Below are 25,949 nucleotides of genomic sequence, written 5' to 3'. Positions count from 1 at the left end.
TGTGGTGGGCTCCCATCCCAGCCCTGAGTGGACTATCGGGGGCCTCTCAGCCTTGTCACCTTGACAGGATACGACTCTTACACCACGGTGAGATGGAGCACTATTCCCCACCAGGCTCCCGGGAGAGCCTGCAAGGACAGGACCTGGCACGGTGTACAGCAGTGTCACAAACACCACTCACGAAACACACTGTCCTTGTTGCTACCCAAGGGTTTGTCTGTCAAAGCCTTTCTCAAACTTTTTGGTCTCAGAAGCCTTGAGAATCCCAAAAACTGACTCATAAGGATTCTGTCTATTGATTTTTTTTTTAAAGATTGATTTGAAAGGCAAAGTTACAGAGAGAGAGAGAGAGAGGAAGAGACAGAGACAGAGAGAGAACTTCCATCCACTGGTTCACTCCCCAAATGGCTGGGCCAGACTGAAGCCAGAGGCCTAGAACTTCACCTGGGTCTCCCGTGTGAGAGTAGGAGCCCAAGCACTTGGGCCATCTTCTGATGCTTTCTCGGGCACATTAGCAGGGTGCTGGATTGGAAGTGGAGCAGCCAGGACTCAAACCAGTGCTCATATTGGATGCAGGCAATGCAAGTGGCAACTTAACCTACTGCACCATAACGCCAGCGCCCCTCGATATTTTTAAAGATGTCTTATTTCCTTGAAAAGCATAGCAACAGAGAGAGAGATCTATCCACTGGTTCACTCTCCAAATGCCAGCAATAGCCAGGGATGGACAAGGCCAAAGCCAGGAACCCCACCTCAATGACGCTGACGTATCCCCTGTCATTCAGCCACTGTAAAACTACCACGTATGTTCCAGCAGCACATAAGTAGAAAAAGCCAACAACGGCTTAGTATGGTAACTTTGACCTCAAAGACCTCAGATCACACGCTGGAAGCCACGGACTTAAGGCACTCTCCTTGTGAACGGAGGTGGACTTTGGAATACTCTGCCCTGCACCCTATTCTGTACATTTAGAATCCACCCCATGCTTCGGTGTCAAGAATGCTCCTTGCTGTTATGATCTGTGTCATCTTATTTCTTCTCATTCTTACGGAAGTTTGGAATATCCTAAAATCAACATATAAAAATCAACAGCATTTGTATACACAAGCAATGTCATGGCTGAGAAAGAACTTGTAAGATCAGTACCATTCACCATAGCTATAAAAAATTGAATACCTTGGGGTAAATTTTCTTTTAAGATTCATTTCTTTATTTGAAAGTCAGAGTTACACAGAGAGAAAAGGAGAGGCAGAGAGAGAGAGAGAGAGAGAGAGAGAGAGAGAGAGAGAGAAAGAGAGAGATCTTCCATCCACTGGTTCACTCCCCAGAAGGCTGCAATGTCAGGAGCTGGGCCAATCCGAAGCCCAGGAGCCAGGAGCTTCTTCCGGGTGTCCCACGCGGGTGCAGGGACTTGGGCCATCTTCTGCTGTTTTTCCAGGCCATAGCAGAGAGCTGGATTGGAAGTGGAGCAGCCGGGACTCGAACTGATCCCCCTGTGGGATGCCGGCACTGCAGGCAGTGGCTTTACACTCTACACCACAGTCCCAGCCCCCATCCTTGGGGTAAATTTAACCAAGAATATAGACGATCTCTATAATGAAAGTTGTAAGACATTAAGGAAAGAAAGAGAAGAAGATAGAAAAAGAAAGGGAAAAGCATATGTGTTGGTGAACTGGAATAATTAAAATCATCCAAATATCCGTACTACTCAAAGCAGATTCTACGTGATTCTAATCAAAATATCAATGACATTCTTTTCAAATACAGAAAAAAGGACCCTAAAATTAATATGGAAACAAAGAGACCCTCAATAGCTAGAGCAATCTTAAACAATAAAAACAAAGCCAGAGGCATCACAATACCAGATTTCAAGACACATTATAGGGCAGTTATAATAAAAAACAGCCTAGACGCTGGATTCTGTCCCGGTTGCCCCTCTTCCAGGCCAGCTCTCTGCTGTGGCCAGGGAGTACAATGGAGGATGGCCCAAGTGCTTGGGCCCTGCACCCCATGGGAGACCAGGATAAGTACCTGGCTCCTGCCATCAGATCAGTGCGCCGGCCGCGGCGGCCGTTGGAGGGTGAACCAACGGCAAAGGAAGACGTCTCTCTCTCTCACTGTCCACTCTGCCTGTCAAAAAAAAAAAAAAAAAAAAAAAAAACAGCCTAGAACTGGCACAAGAATAGGCATGTATGGCCAATACTGCAGCACAGTGGGTTAAGCTTCTGCGTGCGGCACTAGCATCCCATGTGGGCCACAGTTCAAGTCCTGGCTGCTCCACTTCCAATCCAGCTCCCTGCTAATGCACCTAGGAAAGCAGTGGAATATGGCCCGTGTCCCTGGACTCCTGTCACCCATATGGAAGACCCGGAAGAAGCTCCTGGCTTCCAGCTTTGGCCTGGCCCAGCTCTGGTCATTGTGGTGAAATGGGGAATGAACCAACAGATGTCTCTTGTCTTTCTGCCTCTCCTTCTCAGCTCCAGCCAGTGTGGCCATTTGGGGAGTGAACCAGTGATGGAAGACCTCTCTTTTCTCTCTCTCTCTCTCTCTCTCTCTCTCTGTCTCTGTCTCTGTCTCTACCTCTCTCTGTAACTCTGCCTTTCAAATAAATAAAATAAATATTTAAAAAGAAATAGCTTACACACAAACATTCAGAGTAATATCATTCATTTTGCCTGTCTATTGACTGATAAATAAATAATAGAGGGTACATCAGTGTAAGGGAATATGGCTTGACAATAAAAACATAATAAAATGCTGATTTTTTTTTTCATCTATGCTTCAACATAGATGAACCTTGGAAACCATGGTAAGGGGAAAATCCAGACACTAAAGGCCACATATTCTATGATTCTATTTACATGAACTGGGTATAATAGACAAATCCGTAGAGACAAAAATAGACCAGAGATTGACAGGTCTGGGGGAGAAGAGGGTGGAGGCTGATGCTGAAGAGGACTGGGTGTCTTCTGGCGTGATGAGATGCCCTGGGATTTGAGAGCAGAGACAGTTGCCCAACTTTGTGTAAATACTGAGAAAGCTCACCGTCTGTGAAACACACGAAATAAAGCTGGTGTTTTTAGCGAATCTGATTCCATTCTCGAATCGGGTTGTCCATAAGTGCGTTCCTCCCGTTTCTTCCGCCCCTCCCTTCCAACCCACCCCAGCTGGTGAAGCCAGAAGGCAAACAAGTTCTTAATTTTATGTAGCTGAAGCAATGTGCATTGTTGAGGGCTGAAGAAAATACGGTTTGAACCCAGGCAAACCCATATCACAAACGAAGGCTGGAAAGTGTGTGTTAAGTCCAATCCACCAGGATTCAAGATTTCAGCCTGTGTGTGTGGCCATCACCCAGAGGAAATGCATTCAGCCTGTCTTTCATAGTAAGGTTTGGACCCTTTTAAGTCAAGGACCAAGGCCGTGTCCCCACGTTTTGCTATCTGATCTGTTTTCTTGCCCCGCCCCCGCCCTCAGTTCCCACCTGAACCCTCCATCTACGGAGAGGATGCTGTGGACGGCTGATGTGAGCCCCAGAATCCTGCCGTTTGCAGAGGGTGGCGGTCAGCCGGGCCCCACCGCAGGGAACCTGGCCCAGCCCAGCCCAGCCCAGCTGCAAGTCCTCGGCAACCATCTGTCCCCGCCACGGGCTCCTGCTGCGGACCCCACTCCCGCCTGGCAGTCTGGGGGCCCCGAGCTCTCCCTGGAGGAACTGAGCAAGATCCCTTAGGAAGGCAGAGTGGAGGGAGACAGATAAAAGAAGACATTTGGAAGGATGAGGGAGGGGGAAAAAAACTCAGCAGCCCGGGAGACTTCTTCAATGCTGCCTCAGAGCCGACAGCTCGTAAATAAATACGCCTGTTACGTTCTTAGCCCCTGACACCGATTTCAGGTTCTTTCTGCTTGTTGTTTTGGATCTACTCTTTTGAAAAGTCCGGATGGAGGTTCTGTGATTGTGAAGGGGGCTGGGGCTGATCAGAACAGGAAGGTTGTTGTCTGCCCTTGTTCTTGGATCTTCCCCTTAGTCACAATGCCAACGAGACTCTGTTATCACTAAGAACTACCAAGAAAAAGGCAAGTCAAGAGCTATGAGGATTCATAGACGATTTCCAAGGCCAACTCCAGCTTCCATGCAAACAACCCCGGCATTCCTCGGGGGACATTCACAGAGTCCCTCTGTGGGAATATCAATGTTCCTGCACCATTAGACTCTCGCAGAATGCAAATATTTTATTGGCCATGAACAGGACATTCATTAAATGCAAGCCCAAGAAAGGAAATGGGAGAAAAATTCATGAGGTTCCATGAAAATTAAAGAGAGATGAAAAAAAAAAAAAAACAAATAATTCTTACCAAACACCATTTCGCTGAGTTATGTACAAATAATCAGAAACATATTGTGCAAATTAAGCGTCTCCTGGTGTCCGCCTACATTTTCAAGTTAGTAGACAAAGTACTCAGCAAAAACTAAACCCAAAACAGCAAACATGTTTGGGGTGTTGCCAGGCCTCAAAATAGTTTTCAATAACAACAACAAATAAAAAAAATGGCATAAGGCTGTGTTTTCCCTAAAATATTCTAGACGCCTTCAGAATCGCAATTTCCCCTGCCAATGGGGACTAACATAAGAGAAACTGGGAAGCCAAACATCCTGCCCTCCTCCAAGTCTGGATCCATTTACTACTTAACTTTTCACTTACTCTAAATGTGGGCTTCTCCATGCAATGCTTTAAGAAAAGAGACACTTCTCTTGTGAAATAATCCTAAGTATGGGGCCAAACAAAAAATGGCTCCAGCTCCTCCTCTGGGGTAGAGAAGAAAAAAATCAAGTGAAGAAAATTAAAGCCCATACGAACACCCTTTGTCGATCCTCAGTCTGCAAATTCTCTCCGCCTCAATTCTAGACAACCTATGCCTGCACAGAAACACAGTCCACTCCGTTCTGCCCCAAGGCAAATGTCTATACAGCACAGACTGTTTGGGAGGCAATGAACGCATCACAGAACCATTGAAGAACAACCCAGGAGTTAGAGGGATCCATTTGAGATTTGTCCCTGTGTCTTCAAGTTGAACACAACTGAACACCAAGTAGGCTAGCAGGATGAAACAGCAAGACTAGAGCACCTGGCCCAGTTCTCCCCAACCTCCCCTGCCCCCAAGACTCATCAAACCCTTTACATTCCCTTTAACCAAGCTATTATCATCATTTTAAAGGGCAAGTCTTATACTTTAGCAGTACTTCTTTATTTAAGAAATTTACTCTCTCTTTTAAAATGTTTTGGGGTCAACATGATGGCACAGTGGGGGTAAGTCACAGCTTGTGACACCAGCATCCCATATCTGAGTGCTTGTTCAAGTCCCGGCTGCTCCACTTCCAATCCAACTCCCTGCTTACGTGCCTGGGAAGGCAGTGGAAGATGGCCCAAGTGCTTGGGCTCCCGACATTCATGTGGGAGACCTGGATGGAGTTCCGGGCTCCTGGCTTAGGTCTGGCCTAGCCCTGATTATTGTAGCCATTTGGGGAATAAACCAATAGATGGAAACTCGCTTTCTCTCTCTGTCACGGCCACATCTGTTGCTCTTTCAACTAAATGAAAATAAACCTTTAAAAATAAATAAATAAATGTTTGTTTGATCTAGCTGCAAGGGTGTCAAACTAAAATATCAGCCCTGTTATCTTCATTACTCAATTAGGCAGGACTCAAGACTGTTTTAGAAGGCCCGTCCGTGACTGTGGGGGGACATGATCAATGGCTTGTTTACCTAGGTTGCCAACTGTTCTTTTTTTTTAAGATTTTATTTATTTATTTGAGAGGTAGAGTTACAGACAGAGAGAGGGAGAGACAGAGAGAAAGGTCTTCTATTCGCTGGATCACTCCTCCAAATGGCCAATGGCCAGGGCTGCACTGATCTGAAACCAGGAGCCAGGAGCTTCTTCCAGGTCTCCCACGTGGGTGCAGGCACCCAAGGACTTGGGTCATCTTCCACTGCTTTCCCAGGTCATGGCAGAGAGCTGGATCAGAAGCGGAGCAGCCAGGACTCGAACTGGTGCCCATATGAGATGCACCACAGGCGGAGGCTTAGCCAACTATGCCAAAGCACTGGCCCTGCCAACTCTTCTTGATACAGAGATCAACGGCACAGGTTGAATTATCTCTCCCAACACTTTAAGCCTCTACATTGATAAAACAAGCCAATTAATTGTCATTTCCCCAGTTTGCTTCCTGGAGTGCATTTAAGACAAGTGAAAGAGGAAAAACAAAAATAAACATAATGCTCCCTTTTTTTTCTACCAACAGAATTAGGAAGGTGCTGGGGAAGAAAGGACAGAGACCGAGCAAAACCAACCACATCGCAAGTCATCCTGAAGATTCCGGAATTTTCCTAAGGACAACATCCACAACACGGACAACTTTGCCTCCAAACCTCGAAACCGACCCAGCTACTGAGACACTGTTTTTCCCGTACATCCTGGTCTGGTCGAGGTTAGCCAGTGATCTGGAATTCTGCCCAGTGGGGTAAACAGGGCCTGTGGTTCCTTCATTACCAGTAGTCCAGAGTGGACAGGGCATTTGCCAATAACCGTGAACCTGAACTGAAAGGGCAGCACCAGGCACCCCCCTCCCCCGAGAGCCTCCGCTCACCCCTGGTCCCCAAGCCCCCTTTTCCCTTGCATTTGACAAAGTGTTACAGGAACATAAACTGAAAGGGAGCAGCCAGGGCGGTGTCTGTGCAGTTGGCCGTCCAGGGCTGATGGTGGAAGTTTCCTGCAGGTCTCAGCGCTCGCTCTGACTCTGGGAGAGGAGGGCTGATCTGCCTTTCTATAAAGCAAAATCACCGGGCCCGAAGAATTGCTGAGCTATCGGCCGGTTCACCTCTCTCCGTGCGGGCAGGTGCATCCCTCAGGCTCAAGGAGGTAACGTTTGCTGCTAGGAGCAGTGTCTCACGGGCACACGCTTCCCCCGGCCAGGCTCTGCCTACAGACTTACTTCTCTGCTGTCTTCCTCCTCGAGCCCCTAGGAGTGGAAGTCACTGGCGACAGCCTGCTCACACTCCAGAATGTCAGTGCTGCAAGGCAACATTGAGATACCTGAAAATATGCTGATATCAGTCTTCGAGAGCTGAGCACCGTGCAAATTCACTTCATATAGGGGCCAGTGTTGTGACGCAGTGGGCGAAGCTGCCACTTGCTACGCTGCCGTCCCATAGTAGAGTGCTGGGTTCAAGTCCTGACTGCTCCACTTCCAAGCCAGCTCCCTGCTAATGCACCTGGGAAAGCAGAGAAAGATGGCTCAATTGCTTGGGCCCCTGCAGCCTATGAGGGGGACCCAGATGGAGCTCCAGGCTCCTGGCCTCGGCTGGCCCAGACCCAGTCGTTGTAGTCATTTGGGGAGTAAGCCAGAGGATAGAAGATCTCTCCCTCTCCCTTTCCCTCTCTCTCTTTCTGTGTGTGTGTGTGTCTCTCTCTGTCTCCTCCATCTTCTCCTTCTGTGACTCTTCCTGGCCAATAAAACTTTACCAAAAAAATAAGAAAACTACTAAAAAATAACACATAGGCATTTAGCCTAGTGATAAAGATTGCCAACATCCACACTGGAGAGCCTGGGTTCAATTTCCAACTCTAACTCCCGACTCCAGCTTCCTGCCAATGCAGACCCAGGGAGACAGCAGACATGACTTGAGTCATCAGACCCCTGCCCTCTACATGGGTAACCCGGATGGAGTTCTCAGCTCCCGGCTTTGGCTCCAGCCCAGCCTCAGCTGTTTTCTCTTGCAGGAGAGAACCAGTAGGCGCAAGCTCCCTCGATAGATTAGATAGATAGATAGATAGATAGATAGCTGATAGATAGCTGATAGATAGGGATAGAGATATGACTTTCAGAAAAATGATTTTAAAATTTTAAATATTAAAAAAATGCTAAATGATTTTAAAATTTTAAATATTAAAAAAATGCTATTGTCATGCCAATCTTACTTACTCCTAACTCAGCAGCTCCCATCATGCTCTGCTACTCTCCACCATCCACGCCTGCCCCCCAACCATGGCCCCTCTCCAGCCCTGCCCACCTTCAGTCTTGCTCTCAGCTGTCCGGGCTTGCCGCCTCTCCTTCAATAACCCTGGCCGCTTTGCCCCCTGGAAACCTTGCTTGTTTCTGTTGGAGAGGCCTCGCCTTCCCGCGCTGCACCTGACACTCGGCCTCCATCTCAGACACTCAGCTGCCCCGACCTCCCGCCTTCCCTCACGTCATTCAAAGCCTCTGCTCCTCCCTATTGGACCTGCCCCTGGAAACATCAGCCAGCCCCTCCCCAACAGTCCCCTTCCCACCCCCACCCCCCCAGGGCCCAGCCTGAGCACCACCACCTGGGAGAGCGCAGCACTTCCCCCGTGAGTCCCAGGACAAGCTGCTGGTGCTACTCCGGCCTCCTGCTTGCCTCGTTACATGCACCCACTGGAAAACCCAATTTCAATCGAAAAAAGCTGTTCCTCCGCCTTGCAAACATGGAAGGAGACTTGGAGTTCTTTCGGCAAGAGGGCCAGACAGAACCCCCAGTCTCCCTCCAAAGCATCAGCTCCTTCTTCCCCACGGAGTGATTTGCAGCTCGGAACAGCCTAACAGGAGCACACACATGTGTTGCCTATAGAGAGTTGTATCAGCCAGAACGAGCTTCAGCATCGAAACAAGTTAACTCCTTGAAGTTTGGGTCAGGAAGTACCTCTGAGGGGCCAGGGCCACTCCCCTGGACAGCTGTCCTCTAACCTAAGACAGCACCCAGAAAGGTGACCGCTGGTCAGTGGGCTTAACCACTAACACTGCCAATAATAGCAACACAGCTCCTGGCAACCACAAGCTCAGCGAATATTGACGGCGCACTCTCCAGTGTACGCCACGCTGCATGCAGGTTTGCTCTGTCGGGCCTCCAGAATGTTCCTCTCACAGCACGCCGTGAGATAAAGTCAGGCTCACAGGACGGTGAGACCTGTCCATCGCGGTGGACTGAGTGCTGGGCCCAGAGCAAAAGGATTTGGGTGGGGGAAGGGGGCCGGCAGGGCCTGACGTCCCAGGGGGCCTGGGGCGGGGGCAGCACGGACCCACGCTGCAGAGTGAGCCCCGTGTCACCCCTAGGATCATCAGTCGCCTCCCCTCTGTCCTCTGCACGCTGACCCTGAGCGAAACGCTGGCCCGCCATTGGCCAGTGCCTGAGCCCATTTTCCTGAGAGCAAGTAGTTTATTGGGAAAAGAAGTTTATTTCTTACCATTGTGGGAGCTGGGAAGTCCAAGAGCGTGGAGCCGACACCTGCTCTGCATCTGAAGATTTCTCACGCCGCAGTGTAAGGGGTGGGTGAGGGCATTCCACGTGAGGCAGGGCCGGTGTGCCAGGGGAGCTGACTTCTGTAACAAAGAACTCCCTCTAGAGCATAGTAATCCATGCAAAATCCAGCCATGGGCACATCCATGGCTCACCCAGTCACCTCCCAGTGACCCCCCATCTCCCATCCCGGCTGCACTGGGGACCACATTCCAACATAGGAATATTGGGGGACACCTCTGAACCACAGCAGCAGGGCAGACCCCTGAAGTGTGGGACCCCCAGTTCATAAGTGGGAGTGGGAAGGGAACCTGACTCATGTGCACACTGAAGTTGGCCCACACGTTTAATCAACAAATCATCCACCGCCAGCATCTTAAAACTAGGAAAATCCATGTGAGAATACTGGATTTTCTGCTTCTCCTTTACAAAGCCGGCAGACACCACCACGCTGGGGTCCTATCCTGTAGAACACTGACAGCTGGAGCTCTGTGGGGGGGCCACCCTGCAGGGGGTCCTCCAGGCACCTCCCTTCCCACCAGCCTTGGTCCTGTGCCTGAGCACCCCCAACGCCTCGCCTCCAGGGTTGTGAGTTCCCAGTCCCTGAAGCAAGCAAACAATGGGACTGTGTGGCAAAAAGATTTTTACTTGAGCCTTGACTGTCTCCTTTCCATTAAGACTTTAGCCCAGGGTCCCCCAAGCCCCGCCCAGCCACAGTCACCCGGGGCCACTCCTCCAGACACCTGCAGGACCTGTGTGTTACTGCCCCAAGCTCTGATTATCTCCAATCAGAGAGGCCTCCTGCCTGCTGTCTCCAACCACCTACCTTGAATCTATAAGTTTATTATTATTAATACTATTATTATATTTATTGTGCATTCTCTGTCCCATTGTGGGAATATACTTGCCATGAGTCCAGAAATCTGTATCTGCTTTATTTACTATTAGAGCTTAAAATAATCCTGGTATACAGTAGATGCTCAATCTTGGAGAAAGAATGAGTGTCTTTGATTTACTTTACATAAATAAAATTGCAGCTAGTTTTACTCTTGTTAAGGTATTTCTCTGCTATATATTTTAATGTACAGTCTTCTATTGAGATAGATATTATCGCTGTTACAAACAAAAACACCTAAATGTGTTTGCTAGCACCTTGCCATAAGGAGAGCATTATTGCATATAGAACTTCTGGTGCATCATGGCCCATAAGCGTCACAGTGAATGCCTGTGGCCGAGTCATTTGATTGGCTGAATAACATCCTCCAAACCAACCAGGTCCTAACCTCAGGTTAGGGTACTTGGGAGGATACTTCGAAGAAGTTCTTGGTGGGGAGAGCATTTGGCACTATGGTTAAGACAGCGTTTGGAATCCTTATATTCTGCAGCTGAGTGTCTAGGTTCCAGCCCCAGCTCCACTTCCACTTCTAGCTTCCTGCCACGGTATACCCTGGAAGGCACAGAGGATAAAGCCCAAGGGCTTGGGCCCCTGCCATGCACAAGGGAGACCTGCACTGAGCTCCGGGTCCCAGGCCTCTCTTCAGCCTGGCCCAGTACTGGTTGTTGCCAGTATTTGGGGAGCAAAGCAATGGATGACATCTCTCTCTCTCTCTCTCTCTCTCTCTCTGTCATACACATTCACACACACATACACACCCCTTTCAAACAAATACATTTGTACAAGCATGTGGAAAATAAGATTACAAAGTAAGTTTGTTTTGGTTCAAAATTGTTCAAAATTCTATATAGTAGAAGTCTTCAAAAAGTCCATAGAAAATGCATATCATGAAAAAAATCTATGCATGGATTTCAAAATTTTTGAATTGCTTATCCTGTGGCAAACTTTGCAAATGTGACTAAGTTAAGGATCTTGATGGGGGAGATTATTCTGGATTTATCATGTAGGCCCCAGAGGCTTTACAAGTGTCCTTATAAAAGGGAGCCGGGGTGGATCCCAGACACACAGAGCGAAGAGAAGACGCTGTGATCTGGAGGCAGAGTGGGGAGGGAGGCAGCCCCAAGCCCAGGAAGGCCAGCGGCTTCCAGAAGCTTCCGGAAGCTTCCAGAGAGTCCACTACAGATAAGGTCGGGAAGGAATGTGACCCTGCAGACACCTCGTTGCCCTAGTGATGGACAGCTGCCCTCCGGAACTGTGAGATGTTATGTTTCTGTCGTTCGAAGCCACCGCGTCTCTGATCGCTTGTCGCAGCAGCCGTGGGAAGGTAATACGACGTGAGTATCCCAGGCGTGAGTATCACCGGCTTCCAGATGAGGAGCCAACTTCCCCACACCACAAAGCTGCAAGGTAAAGGAGCTGGGGCCAGCAACTGGAGCAGCAAGCTCGCTGGCTGGGGCCTTGTCCCTCCGCCCAACCCTTTGCAAGAAGAAGTAAGGGTGACAGCAAAAGCTTCGTCCAGGGCGCTCTCTGAGCAGCAAGCCACCACGCCTTGCAGCGGGAAAGACAAACCAAGATGCCTCACTGTTGCAAGGCATGGGGAGAGGCAGAGTGGCGGTGTGGGGGATGACCTTGGGCAGAAGCCCCTGGAGGAAGTCCCTCCCAGGCTGCCCTTCTCCCTCACCGAGTGTTCAAGGGGAAAGCCCTTACTGTTCTGGCCCTCACCTTCCTCTGTGTAAGAGGAAGACATTGGCGTGGGCATGAAGGCACCCGGTAGCATGCCCACCTCCCACAAGATCCGTGCCTGGCTCCTGACTCCAGCTCCCTGCTAAGGCAGCAGGGATGGTTCGAGTGATTGAGCCCCTGACTCCCATGAGGACTGTGTTCCAGGGTCCTGGCTTGGATCCTCCCAAGCTTTGTCGAGCATTTGGGAAAGTGAACCAGGGACCGAGAGCCCTTTCCTCTCCGTGTGTCTGTCTCTCTGCCTCTCCGATGCATTCATTTAATTTCATTCATCTTTCTAAAACTAAATCTAAAAAGGAAGGAGTGGAAAGACACCATTAGTTCCCAGAGACTCCTCCCTGGGGGTGTTGGTACATTTGAAAGTTATTACCCACGATCCCTAAGGTCACATTCTTGTAGTCTTTTTTTTTTTTTTACAGGCAGAGTTAGTGAGAGAGAGAGAAAGGTCTTCCTTCCGTTGGTTCACCCCCTAATGGCCACCACAGCCGGTGCTGCACTGATCTGAAGCCAGGAGCCAGGTGCCTCCTCCTGGTCTCCCATGCGGGTGCAGGGGCCCAAGCACTTGGGCCATCCTCCACCGCCCTCCCCGGCCACAGCAGAGAGCTGGACTGGAAGAGGAGCAACCAGGACTAGAACCCGGGGTGCCGGCACTGCAGGCGGAGGATTAGCCAAGTGAGCCACCGCACCAGCCCACATCCTTGTAGTCTTAAATCTCTGTGGTCCCCAGAACACCACGTGGTGCAGCAGCACCCCGTCCCCCGCCAGTGTCTGAGCAGAGACTGGCTCTGTGTCTCCCAGGAGGAAAAACATTTCTCAAGTATCAACTACAAGCTCTGGATCACCTCCCTGGGGAGAACAACTGGGTTCCAGGCCCTGGCTGGGAGCTCCGCCATCGTAAATGCCATCCCTCTCCCGTGAGCACTCAACGTTCTGGTCTGCGTGAGCCCTGAAGCACCAGATTCTTCCTCGACATGGCCAGTGGCTAGGAGGTCACTGCATTCACACAGGCCCAGCCATGCTGTGGCGAACACGTTGAAACCAGACAGCAAACGGGTCCCGGGTGTACAGAGCAGCCCCGTGTAAGCGACCAGGCCTCCTAAGCAAAAGAGAACCTGTGTGATTCCATAAGTCCTAGGCCCCAACACCCAGGTGACCGCTCTCCCTATCCACTTAGGAGAAAAATGTCTTATTAAAAGCAATCAGTACGTTATGAAAGTGAGTTGGGCAAACTGTAATTTTACTGGCTCTAGGGCCGAGTAATAAAAAGGCAAACGTGAACAGGTGTGCCAGTTAATGTCCTCCGATAATTGATTAAGTATGGTAGCCTCCAAGAATCCACCTCTATTTAGCTCTTGCGACGGAAACAGCAGAAAGTAAGAAGAGCAAACATGCCTGCTTTTTAAGCTCTTTATTAAAAATAAAAAAGCGTATTATATGGTCCCCACCTGGACCATGATTAAGCACTCATTATTGCCGGAACAATGGGACCATTGTGGTTTTTTTTTATCCTAATAACCATATTTAAATTACAGGCATGCTGAGAGCTAGCACCATAATGAAACTGAGGCCCAGGGACGCTGACTGGTTTTCCCAAAGTCACAGAGGGACAGAGCCAGAGAGCTCCAAAATTCCAGCCCAATAATTCTGGTAATACATGTAACAGAGAGTCATTCACCACCAACCCAGCTCAGAGAGTCTGGTGCTCGCTTTTCGGCAACACAAAGAACGTACGCAAAGAGCTGTACCGTCTGCATTAAGCAGGGTTCCCCAGAGAAACAACTGACAGAAGACATACATGTGTGCATGTGCACATACTGTGTGGGCACATGTGCGTGTATGTGCAAAGAAAGAAAGGAATTAGCTCATATTATTGTAGAGGCTTGCAACGTCCAAAATCTGATGGAGGAAGCCACTAGGCTGGAGACTCAAAAGAAGGGTTGAAGTTTGAGCCCTAGAACATTCTACTGGGAAAATCCTATCTTGTTTGATGCTGGGGAGAGGGGTCCGTCTTTGCCCTGTTGTTAAGATCTTCAACTGATTAGATGGGACCACCAATCAGTTGGAGAAGAATCTGCCATGCCCTGAGTCCACTAATTTAAATGTTAAGTTCATCCAAACACACACACACACACACACACAGAAAAAGCACACCTTCACAGAAACATCTAGAATCCTATTGACCAAGTATCTGAGCACCATGGCCCAGCCAAGTTAACACATGCGGTTAACCAATACCCCATTCCGCTGGCCATCCAGGTCTCCGTTCCCCTTTCCTTTGGTTTATGAGTGTCCCAAGAAGAACCCGGCAGGATTGTCCATGTGGAGTGCCCAAAAGGAATTCACACAAAATCGACAACATCACAAAAGCTGGGTGACTGACAGCTGAAGTGTGGGATGCGGATGACAGAAGGTGCTCACCAGGAGCTGTCAGTGGCAATGGTGTCAAGTGTTAGAGAAATGGACCTGTAGCAGGTGAAGCCCCCGTGTCTCGGCAGCTCCCAGCCATGTAAAGAAGGCAGCCTGTTTTCATCATCAATTGCTACAAAGCTGGCTGGTCTGTGCCAACAGCCATTTCACCACTCTTCATGAATCTGAGCTCAAGAAATTCAGACAGTGCACCAGGGGAGGGCTTGTCTCTTTCCTGCGTGAGGCCTGTAAAGGTTAGAATGTTCACAATGGCTTTGCCCCTCCTCCATCCAGTCTCAACCAGACCGCCTTGAACAGCTGAAGTTGGAGACCACAGGTCCCCTAGCCCGATTTCTCAGTGTTGGCTTTGGCCTCCTCCCTTTACTCTCGGGGCTTCAGCCTGTCCATGTGGTCCTCCCAGTAGGGCACCCACGGCAGCTCAAGGCTTCCAAGAACACACAATCAGAAGTGACCAAACCTTCTTAAGGCTAAAGTCCACAGCAGGCTCGGTGCCACCTCTGCAGAATTCTGTGAATTAAAGCAACTCGCAGGCCCGGGTCCCATTCAGGAGGAGGAGATGTGCAAGTGCGTAAATACAAAGAGGTGTGGGTCGTTGAGTCATGAAAATGCCCGCCTCCTCCATCCCTCTTGTTGGTCTGTTGCTGAGTTCACACAATCGGCCACGTCTTCCCTAGATGAGAATCTGGGAAGGGAACCTCTCCTTCCCAGGAAACTTCTCTTGGTTCAGCCCCAGGCTCCTAGACCCACTCGTAACTCTCTTCCTTCATCTCCCATCAACCTATGGCTTTATTTCATTCTAGAACCCTTCCTTCTTCCAAAGGCATTTTCACCTCCCTCTTTCACACCAGACTTGGAGGCCCATTAGATCAGCAGCCTCCCCCAAAGCCAAACTGGTTTTTCCTCTCCTTGCATGTAAATAGTAAATATCGAAAATTTCCAGAAGATCTGGGCTAGGGGAGTCATTGCATTTCCTGCTTCTTGTGCCAAAACAAAGAGGAAAAAATGAATTGTGTTTCCATTTCGAGACCCAGGCTACTGGGGGTTTTAAGACGATTGGCCCCAGAGCCAGCCTGCACTTGCCAGGTGTCTCAGCATCCTCATCTGTAATACAGGTGGTAACCACCCTTAGGGGGCTGGTACAGAGATGGAACCAGTAAACGAACAGAAAGTAGGGCTGGCACTACGGCACGGCAGGTTAGGCCACCGCTTGTGATACCAGCATCCCATGTTGGAGAGCTGGTTTGAGTCCCAGCTGCTCGGCTTCCAACCCAGCTCCCTGCTAATGCACCTGGGAAGGCAGTGGAACATGGCCCCTGCTCCCTACAGGTGAGACCCAGATGGAGTTCCTGGCTCCTGGCTTCAGCCTGGCCCAGCCTAGCTGTTGCTGTCATTTAGGGAGGGAACAATGGATGGAAGAGTGATATCTCGCTCATGCACACGTGTGCGCCCTATCTCTCTATCACTGTGCCTTTCAAATAAGTAAATAAATAATTTATTTTTAAAAAGGAACAGGCGGGCGCTGCGGCTCAAAAGGCTAATCCTCCGCCTGCGGCGCCGGCATACCGGGTTCTAGTCCCGGTCGGGGCGCCGGATTCTGTCCCAGTTGCCCCTCTTCCAGGCCAGCTCTCTGCTATGGCCCGGGAGTGCAGTGGAGGATGGCCCAAATCCTTGGGCCCTGCACCCTCATGGGAGACCAGGAGAAGCACCTGGCTCCTGCCACCAGATCAGTGCTGTGCGCCGGCCGCGGCGGCCATTGGAGGGTGAACCAACGGCAAAAAGGAAAAGGAAGACCTTTCTCTCTGTCTCTTTCTCACTGTCCATTCTGCCTGTCAAAAAAAAAAAAAAAAAAAAAAAAAAAAGGAACATAAGTACTGAGGGCAAATCACAGCAAGTGTTCACTGTGCTGGCTGTGTACGTTGTGGTCTCCTATTATACATGGCTGGCATCTTCCTCAAGCTCCCAGTGTGAGGAGCAGGCAGTCTCAGTTTGTGTCACTCCCAAGATATCCAAGGGGCCAGCGCTATGGTGTAGCAGATAAAGCCACTGCCTGCAGTGCCTGCGTCCCATATGGGCGCCAGTTCTAGTGGCTGCTCCACTTCCAATCCAGCTCTCTGCTGTGGCCCGGGAAGGCAGTGGAAGATGGCCCAAGTCCTTGGGCCCCTGCACCCACGTGGGAGACCTGCAAGAAGCTCCTGGCTCCTGGCTCCGGATCAGCACAGCACCAGCCATTGCAACCATCTGGGGAGGAGTGAACCAGTGGATGGAAGATCTCCCTCTCTGTTTTCTGTCTCTGTCTCTGTCTGTCTGTCTCTCTATCTCTCTATCTCTGCTTCTCCTACTCTCTCTGTGTAACTCTGACTTTCAAATAAATAAATAAATCTTTAAGAAAAAAAGAAGATATTCATATTCCTCATTTGTCTTGGAAAAGGAAGCTCCAGTTCACATTTTTTGAATATTTAATTGTTTCTTAATTTGACAGATAACATATGAGTGTATCATGTACAACATGGTGTTCTGAATATTGATGCATGGCAGGATGGTGAAATCTAGCTGATTAGCAACTGCACTGTCTCACAGTTCTCACCGTTGTGGGGAGAGCACAGGAATGTTATCTCAATGGATGGGGCATCAAGATGCAAAAATGCTGGGATCATTTCTCCTAGGGGAAAAAAAATCAAGTGGATCCGAATGAAGCTGCCCCAATACATCCAGGTACCAGGTGCCCCCAAAGGGAACATTTTGCTGTAATGTCTACCAAAAAGTTATATAGAGAGATATAGTATATGATGCATACGCACATTGATCTACATATATGACATATGACCAAGTATGAATTATACATGACGTATTTAAACACATGGTTAGTCTCTAAGTATAACACATAGGTAACAGTAGGCAGGTGTTGTGGTGCATTAGTTAAGTCACTGCTTGGGACCTCCACATTTCATACCGGAGTGACTGGCTTCCAGCCTCGCCTCCACTTCTTATCCAGCTTCCTGCTAATGTGCCCCCCTGGAAGCCACAGGCGATGCTGGGTCCCTGTGAACCCACTTGGGAAACCAAGCTTGGAATCCTAAGCTCCCGGCTTCTGCCTGCCGTTGGCGGGCACTCTCTCACTCTCATTCTCACGCTTGCTCTGCCTCTCAAGTAAACGAATAGGTTTAGAAAAATTATATGGTAGATTCTCAGGCTTGCCCACAGAAACCTGTCAAAGCTCTCATCCAGGCTGGTGCTGCGGCTCACTAGGCTAATCCTCCGCCTTGCGGCGCCGGCACACCGGGTTCTAGTCCCAGTCGGGGCACCAGGTTCTGTCCTGTATTTTAAAATTCCATTTTCCTGCTGCTGTTGCCGCAGCTCACTAGGCTAATCCTCCGCCTTTCGGCACCGGCACACTGGGTTCTAGTCCCAGTCGGGGCGCCGGATTCTGTCCCGGTTGCCCCTCTTCTAGGCCAGCTCTCTGCTGTGGCCAGGGAGTGCAGTGGAGGATGGCCCAAGTGCTTGGGCCCTGCACCCCATGAGAGACCAGAAGGAAGAACCTGGCTCCTGGCTTCGGATCAGCGCACCGGCCGCGGCGGCCATTGGAGGGTGAACCAACAATAAAGGAAGACCTTTCTCTCTCACTGTCCACTCTGCCTGTTAAAAAAAAAAAAAAAAAAAAAAAAAAAAAAAAAAAAAAGCTCTCATCCACCCAAGGTGTGTAACAGCATGGAAGGAGCATCGTCCCTACCTCCTACCCTCATCCACGGGCTCTGCTAACCCCTCCTCCTCCCAGCAGCCCACCAGTCCTGGGCTTTGGGCTACCCTGGCTCTGAGTCACTGCCACCCCACAGCAGAGCGGTAGGGGTAGGAGGGGAGGTGGGGAGATGAAGAGAAGAGCAGCAGGGTTGAGAGGATTCTTGGTGAGAAGGCAAACCACGGCTCTGCCCAGCCCCTTCCTTCTCGCCTGTAGAATGGGAGTTCTGAAAATTCAGAGAGTGGCTCGGCTGGACTGTTTCTTAAAAAGCCACATACCGAGCAGACGTCCTCTCTCTCTCTCGCTCTCTTGCTCTCTCGCTCTCTCGCTCTCTCGCTCTCCTTAACAATAATCAGATCTTTTTTATTTAACACACATATGGTCTTTGATTTTTTGCTTCTTGCCTTCGTGGTTCCCAGCCAACCCGGCCCCCGACCAGCCCGACCTCGCCTTGAAACACGTGACCAGTGCACAGCCTCCAGGCAGTGGCCTGGTCTGTGCTTGTGGCTGCACGGCCCCTGCTCCGAGCGGCTCCTCGCCCCCCTCCCGGACCCCAGCGCCTCGGGAAGTTACTGGCAAACGTGCTTCTCCAGTTACGAATCTTGGCTCTGTTGCTGCTGACGCCTGCTTTCCTGCGGGACCTGACCGAGCTCCAGCCCCGCACTCCCAGCTCCCCTGGGCTCTGGGCCTCTCCCCCTACCTGGCTACTCCAGCCCTCCAGGAAGTCAAATCCAGCTGGGATTCAGGCCGGGTCGCGTTCCGAGCATTGCTTGACCCCTGATGGCTGAGCACCAGCTCAGAGACTGACCGACTTTCTCACTCTGCACTGAACGTGTCCAGAAAAGCTTCTGGGAAAACAGGCAAATTATTTTTCTAAACGATAGACTTCTTCTTAAGTCATTATTTATTTATTCGAGAGGCAAAGAGACAAAAAGAGACAGAGAGAGCGCTCCTTGAGCATCAAAACAGCTAAGCTAAGCACTAACCCGCCCCCCCAGCACCACAAAGCTAGTATCGTATTTAAGGATGTGAGTTAATTAATTTCTGTTTTGTAATGAATCACAGACACGGGTTTTATTCCTAAGTCATATTTGATGAGTTTCATAACAATCTTTTCACAGAACCAAGGAAAAGAGATGACTCATGGGCGTAATGAAACAGGGTTCTCTCACTTCCCTTGGCAAAGCCAAGCGTCTCCATAACTTAGCTTGTCTAAATGATCTTCTTTTTTTAGCCAAGAAAATCGTCTGAAACAGCAGGGCTCGCGAGCGTCTCCAGGCTTCTCTCTGAGCGTCTGTGTTAGAACTTTCTCATAACAGAAGAGTCTCGAAGAAGAGAATTTTTCCCCCTCTTTTTCAGATGATAAATGATTCGCTTCACTTTTTCGCATCCTTGGTATTTTGCGTGTTGAATATAACGTGGCCAAAACCACGTCAGGGAGGGGAAAGTTGCCTGAGATGTTCGAATTTTTAGTTGTGTTCATGAGAACTTTTTTTTTTTATCACCAGGCGAATTGAGGTTTGCATGTCATCGAAACCAGGCAAATACGGCAAAGACAGAATGTTTGAAAAAAATGAGAGGAGGGGAAAAAGACACTTATAGAGACAGTCCAGGAAGATGAGGCAAGTTTTGAAATATTCCTAAAATATGGGGAGAGAAACCATAACACAGGTCTCCTGGAGCCCAAATGGAAAGTTTTTCACTGAAGTTGCTCTTCTAATCCCCGTAACCACTCCCCACCCCCACCCTCCCGCCGTGGCCAAAACCTTCTGCTGTCTCCATCGTCAGCCCTAAGAACTTTTGACATAGATTCCAACGTGAAAGTATGTTCCAAACAAGTTCATCTTCAACTAGTTTCTTATTTGCCTATTTATTTTCATTTTATTTGAAAGGCAGAGAGAGAGAGAGAGAATTTCCACTTCATGGATCATTTCCCAAATGCCCACAAACAGCTAAGAGCTCAGAACTCAACCCGGGTCTCCCACATGAATGGCAGGGAGCCAAGTCCTTGAGCCATCCCCTGCTGCCTTTCGAGGTGTGTTTTAGCAGGGAGCGTGAGTTGGAAGTAGAGCCAGCGCTCAAACTCAAACACTCTCATAGAGGATATGGGTGGCCCATGCAGTCTCTTAAATGTAGCTCCAAACACCCACACCCATCTGTTTTCCTTTGGCGCGTGTGCTATGTTCCCACAATTGTTCGGAGGGCCAATTTTTCTGCTGACTTTCCCTTCGAAGGCTCAAGTGAAAATATGTGATTCTAGATGGCTGCATCCATTGCCTAACTACCTGAGTCTGCTGTCTCACTTCCTTCACTCAGCCATCCCTTCAGCTAAGGTTGTGGGCTCCACGATCACAAGACAGCACCGTGAAGCGGAAGGCTGGCTGCTCTAGACCAGACTGCGTGCTTGTTACTAGCGATGTGACCTTGACTGATGATCAGCCTCTCTGTGCCTCCATTCCCATCTGTGAAATGGGGATGATGAGATCTATCCCCAACATCATAGGATATAGGATTAAATACATGAATGCCTACAACACACTTAGCACACAGCAAGCCCTCACCGAACACTTCTACTGCACTGTAACCCACAACTAATCTTCATTTGGTGTTAGATATTTCTGAAGGGGGCACAAAGAGAGAAAAAAAAAAAAGTGTCTTTACCTTCTCACCTAAATACAACAGATTGTTTTAAATCAGTACAGCTAATTGTACTGACTTTTTAAACGTGCTTATGTTCGCTATTCTAAGACTGGTGTTTTCAGGATTCTGAAGATCCTTTTCCCAAAGTAATTTATCTCCACACAGTGGAGTTGGTGTTGAGTTCTGAACAAGGGCTCCGCGTTGCCTTTGCCGTATCTTTGCTGTGGAAATGGCTCCCCTCAGTGGACTGATGGAGAATTGCATGTCCTCATGTTTTAGGTGTTCTGCTTGGTGTGTTCATTGATCTGCAATAGTGACTTCACTGCATTCAGCTTAATCACTTGTACATAAATTTATTATCCCAAAGATTCGTTCTGTCAACTCCAGCCCCATTACAGTATGACAAAGACAAAATGTCCTATCAGAAAAGAAAATCAATACTGAGTTGTACCCAACAAAAGTCAAAGAAATATTTCCACTGTCTTAAATGAGGTGCAGTCATCCAACGTGTTTGTGAGGAGTGAAATGGTTCACACATTTGTCTAATTCCAAGGTCCCTTAAGAATTATCCAGGTTCTGATAGGACGGGCCTATGAGTCAGTCTTTAGAGAATGTAGACTGGCCATGAAAGAACCGACTGCTATATTTCTCCACCTCCACGGGTCTGCAAACTCAAGAGCTGACCCATTCATGATGTACTCTCAGGGTCTTCCGGTTGCTTGTCACGTGAGCCATGTACACCTGTCAAATCTTCTCTTCCTTTGTCGTATTTATGGATCAGACTATAGGCCCTGACAGTTCTAGAACTACATTAAAAGGAGTGCCTCTTCTGAGCATATATGAGTGATGTGTGTATCGTAGAAGGTACAACAGTCAGCGTATCCTTGGATGGAATTCCGTCATGGGCCGGGAGATGACAATGACAATGACGGTGATGATGAAGATCATGATGACAGCTAGCACCTGCAGGGCATGCGCTGGGTGACAGGAACATCTGAGCACACCATACGAATCGGCTCCTGTCGTCTTCACAGTAACTCTTTACAGAAGATGCTCTTAGAATCTTCAGTTTACAAATGACGAAAGTCACAGAGTTTCCAAGTGACCTGCCCAGGCGCACACCAGGTCCTGCGCCCCCACTGGAGCCCTCCTCCTGGCTTTCATTACTACACTCCTCTGCCTTTTCCATGATGATTAGATTTTTTTAGGGCCGGCGCTGTGGCGCAGTGGGTTAACGCCCTGGCCTGAAGCGCCAGCATCCCATATGGGTGCCGGTTCGAGACCCGGCTGCTCCACTTCCAATCCAGCTCTCTGCTATGGCCTGGGAAAGCAGTGGAAGATGGCCCAAGTCCTTGGGCCCCTGCACACGCGTGGGACACCTGGAAGAAGCTCCTGGCTCCTGGCTTTGGATCGGGGCAACTCCTGCTGTTGCGGCCATTTGGGGAGTGAACCATCGGATGGAAGACCTCTCTCTTTCTCTCTCTCTGCCTCTCCTCTCTCTGCGTAACTCTGGCTTTCAAATTAATAAATAAATCTTTAAAGAAAAAGAAAATTTTTAATGTGAAATATTAGGTGGGTGAACATCCATTTATAACATTGCAATTAACTATATTCATGAATAAGCATATGATTAATGAATAAGAAAGACAAGAAAGAACCCCCAAAGTAATAGATACAGTTAGTAAATAAGTTAAATAAGTCTGAAAACATGCTGAACCTCCTTAGTCATTAGGGAAATGCATACCACAACCTGTACACATCTATCAGAATGGCCTACAAAGGTTTTTGAAAGCAAACTATAGCAAGTGCCGAAAAGGCTTGTAGAGCAACTGGAAAAATCCTACATGAAAAATGTAGGAAATGCAAAATGGCACAGCGTACAGGGAAAGCAGTTTGGATGTTTCTTATAAAGTGAAATAATCAGTTAGCATAAGACATGGTGACCTCGCCCCTAGAGAGTTACCCAAGATGATAAAAACCTAGATCGGCACAGATTCCTACAGGCAAGGATCTATAAGCACTTTACTCATCACCACCAAAAGCTGGCAACCATGCAACGCCTGTGACTGATCCAGAGATCAACAAAGCGGTCCACAATCATACGCCAGGATGCTTCCCCGTGACAAACAGAAACACACTGCTACAGCCCACAACAGAGAGTAGCAAATCTCATGTGCATTGTGCGAACAAGAGGAGGTCACTCAACAGACTCCATCCTGGAGGGTTCCTTTCATGGGACAGCCCCCAGACAGCAAAACTCCAGGGAGGCAGACCAGGGCAGTGCTGACCAGACGCAGCGGGTGGAGGAGAGGGTTTCTGGGTATCCTGCAGCCGTAGAATGTTTAGGACTTGATTATGGGGACAGTTGCATAACTGTACACATCAGCCTGCTGACTCCAAATATGCAACTAAACCTCTGATTGGTTTCCTTGCTCCAAGCCCATCTCTAAGCTGGGATCTCCACTAGCGCCAACCTGGCCCAGGGCCGAAAACTAAACTTGCGTCCACCTTGGCTGTAAATTCCCTTGCACAGTGGTTTCCCGACTCAGCTCTCCTCCGCCTCACTTAGAGACAATCAGAGCCGCTTCACCAGGGCAGCACAAGTCCCTCCAGACCCAGGCGATGTCCCCTGAGAGACGATGGGTTCTTCGAAACCAGGAAAGCAAGGGCTGAACAAGGGCCAGGGTGCTACTCGCTGCTGTGTCTGATGAGATTTTACCTTCAAGAAGCCACAGAGGCTACACTGCAGGGCACAGGCTGCACAGAGGGTGGATTCGTCCGTGGATTTAAGTCCCAGAGTTCAAGTGCTTGCCCCTTGGAGCATGAATTCCCCACCCTTCATGGTGGTGCCTGCATGGACACTCAGCCTGGCCCGAGGTGTCCCATCCCTCATCCTGGACCAAGGCAAGAGGCAAGCAACACAGACGCAAGGTGGGGAAAGGCACTGGGAGTTTGGACAAGAGCTGGCTGCCTCTCCAATAACTGGGAGAGCAGGTCAGGCCAAGAATGGATGATGTACAAGAGGCATTTGAGTACTGCGACCCAGCGGTCCCACTCCCTGACATACCTTGCAAAAGAAAATACTCACACCATGTCCGCAGGAAGACATGGCCTAGAATGTATGCTTGCAGCATTATGTAACAGCAACGAACAGAGGGAAGAGGAGGAGGAGGAGGAGACGCCTAAACAAGCTAAATGCTCTTCAGTGGAGGGCTGTGATATAATCAGCAAATGAAATGTTATGCAAGGGCCTTTCATAAAGTTACTGGAAAACACATATTATGAAAAGCTACCCACGGATTTCAAAAATTTTGCACCAAAAAACATCTTATAATTCCATTTTCCATGAATTTTTTGAAGTATTCTCATATAATAATAAAAATGCATGAACTGGAGTTGCAAGTATCAACCTGTGAAATCTTAAAGACAAATAAAGAGGTCTAACTACTAAAGAATTAGGACCAGTGTTGTGACACGGTAGGTTAGGCCACCACCTGCAAGGTTGGAATACCATGGGTGCTCTGGTTCAAGTCCCAGCTGCTCCGTTTCTGATCCAGCTCCCTGTTAATGCTCCTGGGAAAGCAGTGGAAGATGGCCCACGTGCTGGGGTCCCTGCTACCCCTGTGGGAGACCCTGGTGAGATTCTTGGTTCCTGGCTTCAGCCTGGTCCAGCCGCAGCTATTAGTGGCCATTTGGAGAGTGAACCAGCAGATGAGGATGGAAGGTCTCTCTGTCTCTCCCTCTCGCTCTCTGTAGCTCTGCCTTTCAAATACATGAGAAAATTTTTGAACAAGATAAAGGATTAACAAAATGACTGGATGCGAAATCAGAAAGCAAAAATAAATTATATTCTCTCTAATACCATCAAAGTGGTTTAAAATGCAATTTTCCAAAAAGATTATAACAGTAATGAGACTGCAATGCAAAAATAATTTGCATATTTCTTCCTCTTTTATGGCTACGGCTGTCTGGAAACCGCCTAAAGATTACCAGTCAAGAAATAAACAATAAGTATATTTTCACATGACACGAAGATAAACTCCAAAGTTAAAATATTTATAATTAAGAAAAAAATGATAAATGATAGCAGAGAAAAGGAAGTAGTATAAGTAATATATGTATATATACACTCCCAACAAAAGCATGAGCGAGACCTAAGATCTCACTAACAAACTCAGAGCCCAAAAAGTGTGGGGGCCTTGTCCAGTAGTTGGTGATTTAAGACACTCTCCCCGTGTTTCTGGGGCTTACCAAAACGTGAAACAACTGCTTGCAAATGAGGACGCCATAAAAGCTCGTGCTGTTGAAATGCACCAGTCATAACACAGAGGAACGAATACACTGTTTCGTCTCCAGTGGCAACTGTCCGGAGCTCTGACGCCAGAAACTGCTGATGGCGATGGCTCGAGGCGGACGATGCTGAGTTTAAAGCAGATACGGAGTGAGGAAAGAGTTTGTGAAATCAGATGTCATTCTGAGCTGTCTGAATGTTTTTAAGTTATTTTTTGATTTATTTTATTGGAGAAACAGAGAGGGAGAGACATACAGAGCGCTTCTTTCCACTGGTGCACTCATCAACAGCCAGGGCTGGGGCCGTGTCAAAGCTTGGAGCTGGGAACTCAATCCAGGTCTCCCATGGGAGTGGCAGGGACCCAGCTACTTAAGCCATCACGGCTGCCTCCCAGGGTGTGCATCAGCAGGAAGCTGGAATAGGGAACGGAGCCAGGACCCAAACCCCGGCACTTCAACATGGGCATTCCTCCTGGTGTCCCAGCTCACACACCAAACACTGCCCCTGAATTCCTAGAGCATGCTAGCCTGCATTTTTTAACAGGTCCATACTTTTTTAAATGAGTAAAGAAAAACTCTTCTATTTTAGGGAAGCCCCTAACCACCGTGGATGGTCTGTTATCCAAATATGATCAGGCAGAGAAATTTCAACAAATTTCAGAGATCCTGTGTTAAGAGAAAAGTGCCCTCCCCAGGGTAAGTCAGTCTACTTCCCGTCCTTGGAATCCAATCTGGGCCTTGCTTTCACTGCTAAAATACACCAGAACGAATTTCCAACTTAGGCTTTAACTTGGCATTTCTACCACCTTCTAGAATGTTCTTTTCTGGGAACTCAGACATCAAAGACGTCACGAATGGTTGCAGACTCCACTGCCAACACAGGGACAGAAGAACCACGTGACTGAGTCGATCCAACT

At 48.8% G+C, this 25,949-nt stretch overlaps 1 long non-coding RNA gene across 1 annotated transcript in view; it reads right to left on the bottom strand.

Moving 5' to 3' along the window:
- Positions 1-19,752, bottom strand: part of LOC127482824 (uncharacterized) — a 109,204-nt gene extending 89,452 nt beyond the window's left edge. Inside the window, exons 1-3 of the long non-coding RNA XR_007908665.2 lie at positions 18,803-19,752; positions 9,255-9,390; positions 7,089-7,267 (exon numbers count right to left, since the gene is read on the bottom strand). This is a non-coding gene — a long non-coding RNA (uncharacterized lncRNA). The remainder of the gene's footprint in view (positions 1-7,088; positions 7,268-9,254; positions 9,391-18,802) is intronic.
- Between the last annotated feature and the right edge of the window lie 6,197 nt (positions 19,753-25,949).

The sequence above is a fragment of the Oryctolagus cuniculus genome, chromosome 1, assembly GCF_964237555.1.
Source record: "Oryctolagus cuniculus chromosome 1, mOryCun1.1, whole genome shotgun sequence".
Taxonomy (NCBI): Eukaryota; Metazoa; Chordata; class Mammalia; order Lagomorpha; family Leporidae; genus Oryctolagus; species Oryctolagus cuniculus.
This window is presented reverse-complemented; position numbering and strand designations above follow the sequence as displayed.